The sequence below is a fragment of the Phascolarctos cinereus genome, unplaced genomic scaffold (genome assembly GCF_003287225.1).
Source record: "Phascolarctos cinereus isolate Bilbo 61053 unplaced genomic scaffold, phaCin_HiC Scaffold_4;HRSCAF=312, whole genome shotgun sequence".
Classification (NCBI taxonomy): Eukaryota; Metazoa; Chordata; class Mammalia; order Diprotodontia; family Phascolarctidae; genus Phascolarctos; species Phascolarctos cinereus.
The window spans coordinates 96,527,959-96,537,047 of record NW_027555847.1 but is presented as its reverse complement, the minus strand read 5'-3'; the positions used below and the strand labels follow the sequence as shown (position 1 = coordinate 96,537,047).

The window sequence follows — 9,089 nt, the reverse complement described above, 5'->3', positions numbered from 1 at the left end:
TGTGGAGAAGGTCTAGTAGGTAGAGAGCTGGACCTGAAGTCAGGAACATCTGGATTCCAATACAGCCTCAGACACTTAATAGCTGTGTGACCCTGGGCAAGTCATTTTGCAGCTTTCTGCTTCAGTTTCTACATCTGTAAAATGAGGATGATAATAATAATAGCACTTACCTAAAATCTTCCCCCTCCACACTCCTCTCCTTCTTATGAGGATGAAGTGAAAAGATATTTGTAAAACACTTTGCAAGCCTTAAAGTGCTGTATAAATGCTAGCTATTATTATTTTTTAATTATATGCTTCTATTATATACTTTAAGTACAGGATCATTCAAGTCCTTTCCAACAGCAGCTCCTATTTCTCTTATCTTGTTAACATCTCAAGATTCATGACTTTTGCTCTTGATGAGAGCTCATAAGGGATGAAGGCAGGATGAGATACTCCTTCTTGGAAAAACCAAGTTAATTTGTGTCTATGCCAATATCACATAACAATCCAAAAGGAATTCAGTGCTGATACTTTTTGCTTTACTAAGAATCTTGCAAAGAACAACTAAGTATGCTTACTGGTCAATAACTGATCAAATAAAACAGAATTGAAGATGCAGTTCTTACAATTTGGCTAACTTTCTTATCTAGCTATAGAACAAGCATTGATTTAAGAATAATTATTGATTTGAAGGCATAGATAAGTTGGGGGACACTCTGGGGAACTGGAGAACACTCACTGAACTGACTGTCAAGATTTCAATAAAGTTACATTGGAAAAAAAAAACGGGTTACTTAATGTTATTCTGATGTTTTGATTACTACAGAAGTTGCTCTTTTCCCAAAGCACAGTTTTGCCGCTGCTCAATTTAGAGAAGACACCACTTTTTTTAGAGTGAGATTGCATGGGGCCAACATACTCTAGGGATAATCAACATATATTAAACTCTGTTGTTAGCCTCAAAATCCTGCCCAGCTGCCACACAAAAAGGTCTCTCAGGTAACTATGAAACTTCCAGACTTGGCCTCATCAAGAGAAGGTTACCAGGCTCGTAAAGTGGAAAGAACACCAGATTTTTAGCCAGAGGATATGGGTTCATAACCCAGATCTGCTACCTGCTATCTGCTCGACCTTGGGCAATTAACTCACTTAAAGTCTTGATGCCTCATCTGTAAAGTGACAGGTTCAATTAGTTAACCTGGAAGATCCCTTCTGTCTTTGATATGAACAAGCCCATTCCTGAGTCAAGGCTGAATTCCATTCCTCTCATACCCACTCAGGGTACATGAGTGTACTCCCCCAAATGTCTAGCATTTCTAAGGATCTTTTTGACACTGGGGTCCAACATCCCCATCCTCTTCCAATTACCCTTGTTGCCCACTGCTAAACTAGTGAGAAACCATACAAATTATTTTGAAGTGCCAGTAACCTGTAAGAGCATGAGAAACAGTGGAAGAGGAGGGGCAAAGGCTGTTGACTTCTGTTGACATTCTGGCCATCACAACAAAAAGCCTATGCCACCCTTCCCCCACTATAACAACAATAACTTACTTAGCACACTTTACATAGCTATTGGGTAAACAGAAAATTTTACAAAATCTCAGGATGTTCTGAATTCCCTAGACTTGCCATAGTTTCCAGAAATAATGCTTTAAAGTAGGAGTCACCAAAGTGGGGTGAATACCAGAGGGATATGCAAAGACAATGTTTGAATTGAAGAGCGCAACACAGCTGTTCACTGTTCATGAAGATGCTGCCTGTTTTTGCCCTTCTCCCTGACTTACCTAGCACAGGGTGCACAAGGACATTGAGTCACACAAGCCCCTCCCCAGTTAGGCAGACAGGAGAGTCATTCCCCAACTTGTCCAAGCCACCTGGTTTCCACATGCCCCTGCCCTCTCCTCCAGCCTGGCTGCAGCGGCAGCAAACATCTGGTCCCCAGGCACAGTAATGTCAACCAACAGTGGGTGTAGGAGCTTCAGCCAGTGAGGTATGAGATTGTGGGGACCACTGCTCACTGTGGACTTAGGGCTTAAGTAAGCCAAGATAGAACTTTATGCTCTCTCAGATCCACAATACTCCACTTCTTACATGTCCCCCCCAAAAAAAAACAACTTGGAAGCAAATGAAGGCCATCCACAACAGGGAAACTAGGACCTATCCCAGGCATCTTGCCACCTGCCATGACATTCTCCCCTTTTCTTACTAACTGGAACAAACATCCTCTGGATCTTCTGAAACCTGACTTGTGTAAACCATACTACACCCACAGAGAAGTCATGTAGATGATTACTGGAACAATTTCAACAGAACTCTTTACATAAGAGGTAGATAAAAGTTTAGGATAAGTATTATGAATGATATAGCCAACAATGACTTCTTCCATTTGGATCTACACTTTTTTTTTTGGTAAGGCATCTTTTTTGGCTATGACAGTCATTAAAAACAAGTATTAAGATAAGCTCAACTTTGAACCTGACTTTTGAACTACTGTATGACAAAATATTAAACTAAAAAAATTTTAAAATAAAGTATTTAATGACATTGCTTTCATTAAATATCATTACTAATAATATTTTAGAGCCAAAAGGGCTTTCTACCATGAATATAATAAAATCATTAAAAAATATTGTTCATTCCATCATTTCCCTTTCTTTAAAACATTCTATTCTTGGCACACATTTTATAAAGTTTACAATGTTAGCCCAATACTACATGTGTATAATTTATAAATAGACAAAACATTCATAAATTGGAGGTGTGTCCTGGAAAATGTTTTATTGATAGTGTGAGAATTTTAAAAGTCCAGGGGCCTTCTCCTTAAAGGAGATTCCAATTCAGATATGTTAGATTAGATGACCTCTCAGGTCCCTTCCAGTTCTGAGGCAAAATTGTATTTGGTGAAATTCTCTCATGTGGAAAATTATGATCAACAATGGGCCCAGTCACAGAAATAGATCTAATGCAATAGCAGCCATTACAAATCACAAGAACACGATATCAAAACAAGGTGGGTTTGACGCAGAGTTTTGTAGAACTTGCTAAGGACTGCTTGACAATGAAATTATTTAGTGGAACCAGTCTTAATTCCTGGGCAGGGACAGGCTCCAACTTAATAGTGATCCAATAAAACAAAAACTGAACCTTACATTACTTGCACCACTTTTTAAAAAATTAACTTTTATTGATTTTTTAAACATTGCCTAAATTTCCCCTTGTATCCCTACCTCTCCTCCTGGGGGAGGGGGTGCACGAATTATCACAAAAACTATATTTTTTTAAAGAAAAGGAAGAAGAGAAAAGAATCAGCAAGATCAATCAATACATCATAACATTTAGGATATATGTGTATATGTGCGTGTATATATGTGTGTGTGTGTATATGTGTGTGTATATATATGTGTGTGTATATGTGTGTATATATGTGTGTGTATATATGTGTGTATATATGTGTGTGTATATGTGTGTGTATGTGTGTGTGTATATATGTGTGTATATGTGTGTGTATATATGTGTGTGTATGTGTGTATATATGTGTGTATGTGTGTGTATATATGTGTATGTGTGTGTATGTGTGTGTATGTGTGTGTATATGTGTGTGTATATATGCGTGTATATATGTGTGTGTATATATGTGTGTGTATGTGTGTGTATATATGTGTGTGTATATGTGTGTGTGTATATATGCATGTATATATGTGTGTGTGTATATGTGTGTATATATGTGTATGCATATAAAACACATTCAATAAGTTTCCTCTGGATTATTAGTGCTGTATATAAGGAGCAGTGCCTTGCACATAGAAGGGCTTAATTGAATTGGAAAAGGGAAACGAAAACATACAGGAAAGCAAATGATTACCGATTCTTGGGCTTTGAAGGCAAGAGAATGATAGGGGACTTCCTTAGACAAAAACATTCAGGATCAGATCAGGAGGGTGACAACAACAAATCGCCCGTGTTCTGGAAGCTAAGTGAACGATAAGCTTAAGTCATGGATCAAGGTCCAGGTTATCGACCTCTGAAGTGCAAGTGGAGAGCTGGAGAAGCACAGTCCCCTCACGTTGGCTTTGTTATGGTATTCCAGCCACCTTTCCTTCCCCTTCCGCCCCACCCCCCACCCCGGCTCAACCACACCCAGCTGGGTACCTTATCCCCTCCCCAGGCCAGCTCACTCCCACTCTGCCTTTGTCTCTACGCGGCAAAGCCGTTTTATGTGCTCAGGTTCCTGTAGGGTTCCAGGTTTGTTTTTGTTTTTTGTTTTTGTTTTTGTTTTTTTCATTTATAGCAGAGTTTAAGTTGGGGTCCAAATACTTGTGTGTGTGTTTTTAAACTATACTTCAACATAATTGTTTACTTTGTAATCTTATATATTTTATGCATTTTAAAATAATATTCTGAGAAAGAATCCATAGATTCCACCAGACTGCTAGAGAAGTACATGGCATAATAAAAGTTAAGAACCTCTGATTTATAGTATAGTGATAAAATTTTATGTAGTTGTAGTAGCTCTCACTTATAGCCTATTTCTGTGAAATTGTCCACTGCAGCACTGTTTTACCTGAAGGATTTTCTGAAAAGCGATTAACATTAGGTGCAGTGTGCCAGTAATCTATATTTTATAAAGACATCAAAATTTGTATAAATGAGGTATGAAAGGGAAAAAATCCTAAGATTTTTAGAGCTAGAAGGGACTTGAGAAAATTTGTCTAGCCCCATTTCTTTTTCTAATGGATGAGGAAATTAAGTCTGGGGGAAGTGATTTGCCCAAGGTCATACAAGCTGATTAGATTGTACGCTTAGTCAATGTTATAGTGTTACTTATGAGACAGACGTCCTCCTTTTGTTTTCAGGACGCACTATCACAACAGAATAGGCACCAATTGGATCTCAAAACAATTTAAATTTGCAAATTGTATTTTTCAAAGATTGAATTTTATTATTTGTTTGATTTTATTGTTATTTTTGTTAATACAAGGACAATTAAAGACATTAAGGTGTTAACCATGAAGAGAGGTCTCCTTGGATATTACATAACATGTATTTATTTTCGAGATGGCCTTCTGGAGACAAAGCCGTAATTCTAAAAAAAGGGACTCTCAGAGGCATTGCGGGAGAGGTGGGGGCCTCAAGTTACGGCTTATTATTCAGTGGGGCAGCCTTCCTCAGCTTTCTGCTTCTGCAGTTACAGAACTACTACCAAGGAGAGAGAACTAACCGTGGTTGTAGCACACTGGAGAGGGTTGAAGGAGGAGTGAAGGGAAGCAGAGGAGACTGAACCAGGGAAAAGAACCGACTCAAAGATTTCTGAGCACAGCTGAGGTGAGCCCAAGACGTTCCGAAGATCCCCTCTGGTTGCTTGCGGGGGAAGCTAAGAGGGAAGACTGAGCACAAGAGAAGAACTTCTGTTTTCTGAGTATAGAGCTGTAATGGAGAGAAATTGGGTCCTGCTGTAGGGGAGAAGGTACATAACACTATGAAAGATGGGGAATTGAGAGCAGCTTACCGCTATGGTTTAGGTGGTTCTCATAAGCTTAGCTCTTCCAGTATCATTTGCTTTGCGGCTATATTTTTCTTGTCTAAATAAATGCTAAGTGTGAGATAGTTTAATTTATGAATTGTCAACAGTTGTGTATTTGCTCCCTGGAAGGTGAGAGGAGGGAGGTTGGGGGGCCTTAAAATGAATGCAAAAAGGTGTGTTTTTATCCTAAAGCAGAGGACACAATGCCCCTCTTTTATCTTGGGACCTTTTGGGTCATCATGCCTTTCATATTAGCCAGGGATACAATTTTCATTGGAAGGTCCCTGACGCTTTTAATGAAGTTAAAAAAAAAAAGAACCTATGAGGCAAATAGTATATATTTTTAATAATTGTTTTTCTTTGACTTCCTGGAGGAATTTTTTCTGGGGTTTGACATTCCCAGTTAGAACTTGAATTTTGCACATGGTAAAATAAAGCTTAATGCATTATTGTTGTTGAATATGTTGTCAGTGAATCTTGGGATTCCACAGAAGCAACTCAGTATTACATCTGAGATGCTAATAACTTAATTTTGAGTTGCCTCCCTGGGAAGCTGTTTATATTTCTGCCAAAACAGCAGGGAAAGAAACTTCTGTTCAGAATAAAAGAAAAACAAATCTTTAAGCAAATTTCTGGGAAGTGGAGATTTTTATCCCTGACTTAGTAACATTATCTTTTGCTGGTAATATGTTGATTGAGTTTTATCTTACTTTTTTGTTTGTGTTACCTCCAAAGCCCCTGTGTTCTTCCTGTTTTCAGCCTTTACTTTGGTTGGCCTGAGATGTATCTTTACTGGAATCCTAGGCATAATAAGTAGGACCTCAGCCTTCTTTGCCCTCTGGTTTAGTCTCAAATAGTGTTGCTTCCATAAAGGTTTAAAAGTGCCCTTTCCTTTTGAGGAGCAGTAAGTATCTGTGTATCTTGTCTCTACCTTTCCTGAGGTCTGTATTCCTGGTAACCCTTTCTCTCCTTCCTCCCCAGTCATACAATGGTGTCTGTAGTATTGCACAAAACAGTACTTCGTGGAGTGAAATGATTGCTGTACTCAGAGAAAGAAGACCTGGGTTCGAATTCTGGCTCTGCCAGACACCATAACTTCATGATGATTGAGAAATCATAATTTCTGAGTCTCAGTTTCCTCATGTATGATAAGTAGATAATACCTGTTAAACAGTGCCTGACACATAATAATCACTTAATAAATGTTTGCTAGACTGATTAGAACACTTTAAACATGCTCTAGTTGAATGTGAGATATTATTTTATTTATTATTTTTACTCTACATCCTTTATACAGTCTTCCCTAAGAGTAAGTGAGGGTAGGGACAACCACCTGTGTGATGTGATTTGGGGAGGTCAGGTCGGAGAGGCTTGACATATCAATCTCACTGTCTAGTATTTCATTCCTTTGTGTTTTGAAGCCCTTCTATTTTTAAGACTCCCCTTTTTTATTATGTGCTTAGCCTTTATCCCACTCATGCGTTCAACTATCACCTCTGTCACTTCCCTTTCTTCTTCCTTCCCTCCCTTGCTTCATTCTTGCCTTCCTTCCCTCTTTGCTTTCCTCCTTTCTTGCTTCCTTTCTTGCTTCTCTGCTCCCCCATCTCTTTCATTATTCTTCCCTGCTTTTTTTCCCATGGTTTCACTCTTCTCCCAGTCACCCTAGCTAAGAACCTTTGACTCTATTGAAGAAACTTTATCCTGTACTGTTTCATTTCTGCTTCCTTGAATATCCTTGATACTCCATCTCTCTTGTTACAATCATAGAACTATGGATTTTTAGAACTGAAAAGGAATGTTACCTGTGCTTTGAGATCCCAACTTTCATCTCACTACTCTGTGGAGCCTTCCTTGTACACTGCCCCGAAGAGCTATCACCACTTCTGAACTTCTGTAGGCCCTTAATGTCTATACCATTCAGATTGTAAACTCCTTGAGGTCAGGGACTGTCTTTTGCCTCTTTTTGTATCCCCAGTGCTTAACACAGTGCCTGGTACCTAGTAGTGCTTAAAAATGATTGATTGGTTGATTAGCGTATGCTATGCTGACTCATTTGATGTCAAGCATTCGTTCTACTGCTTTGTATTTCTTTTTTTTTACATTTACTCATTTTGTGGCCCCTCTTTGATTTTCCAGCTTCCAGGAAGGTACTGATACCATCTAATTAATTTTTGAATCCCCAGTAAATAAGATTAGTGATGATGATGCCTCTTGGCAGTATTGTGCCTGCAAATCAAACATGTTAGTTCCCAACTGAATTTCAACGAACACCTTATGTAAACACTAACTGGCAGTCAGCTGAAAACAAGGCTCCAAAGACACAGAAATGAGAATCAGGAGAGGACATAAAGCATTGGGGACAACGGAATTCAAGGCCAGGGTGTGTCTTATCCAAGATAAATAAGATAATAAGAGAACTCCTTGTGCCCGTGATGAATTCAAGTCACCTAGCCCAGATGTAAGAACACATTGTCAGGTCCTGAAAGATCTGGCAGATTTGATTGCTTGAATCACTTCCAGTGAGTGATATTTTAAAGCTTTTGGAAAGCAGGAGAGGTAACAGAGACTAGAATAAAGCAAATTTTGTCTTTTTGTTTAAAATAGAAATGCAGAGTCTGTAAACTTGAGGCCAGTGAGTTTGATTTCAATTCCTGAGCAAATTATTAAAGCAATGATGGGTAACCATTTGTGTGTGTGTGTGCGTGTGTGTGTGCGTGTGCGTGTGCGTGTGTTTTAAGGCAGTTGGGGTTAAGTCACTTGCCCAAGGTCACACAGCTAGTAAATGTCAGGTGTTTGGTCTGAGGGCACATTTGAACTCAGGTCCTCCTGACTTCAGGGTCAGTGCTCTATCCACTGTCCCACCTAGCTGCCCCTTTGTCCTTTGTTCTTGAAGAGGACCTTGAATGACATCAGGGAGATGATACGACTTGCACATGATTTTGATTTGAGTGAGGGCTGAGCAAGGTCACCAGCCTCATTTTCTCTTCCAGAGCCATCTGGATCCAGTGGCCAGATAACAATCAGAATGACTGGAGAGGGCCCAAAATGCAGTGGGAAACCTTAGTTCTTTTAAGCTGAGGTCTTTCTAGGTTCCCACTTTGAGTGAGGCAAAGCCCATTCAGTGAATAGGCCTCTTTAAGAAGTGAGTAAAGAGATTGCTCCTTTAATTAAAAAAAAAAAATCAAACTGGAGGGAAAAACCCTCAGGGTTGCTGGCCGAAAGAGAAACAGTTACTATTTACATTCACTCCTCCAGGAAGGCCCAAAAAATAGCCAAAAGGAAGCACTGGTTATGAAAACCTATCCTTCATTAAGAACACATCCTGTTGGACTAACCCCAGGGGTGGGAAACCTGCTGCCTTGAGCCCACAGGTTCCCCACCCCTGGATTAGCCTCATTTCCTCTTATAATAGCATTACTAAAATTGCAGGTAAGGAAAATGTTGGAAATCCAGTTTGGCAAAGTTTTTTGATATCTAATGCTATTTTGGTAGAGAGGACAGAGAGAGAAGGATTTAACAATAATACAATCAAGTGGATTCAGAATTAGTTGGATGGCCAGAGCAGTTGTTAATGGTCCAGTGC

The 9,089-nt window shown here is 39.3% G+C and overlaps 1 long non-coding RNA gene across 1 annotated transcript; it reads left to right on the top strand.

Annotated features, from left to right (window-relative positions):
• The first annotated feature begins 4,117 nt into the window (after positions 1–4,117).
• Positions 4,118–6,748, top strand: LOC110219109 (uncharacterized). The gene is made up of 3 exons (XR_002327518.2): positions 4,118–4,227; positions 5,171–5,307; positions 6,488–6,748. It is a non-coding gene; the product is annotated as an uncharacterized LOC110219109 (long non-coding RNA).
• The last annotated feature ends 2,341 nt before the right edge of the window (positions 6,749–9,089 follow it).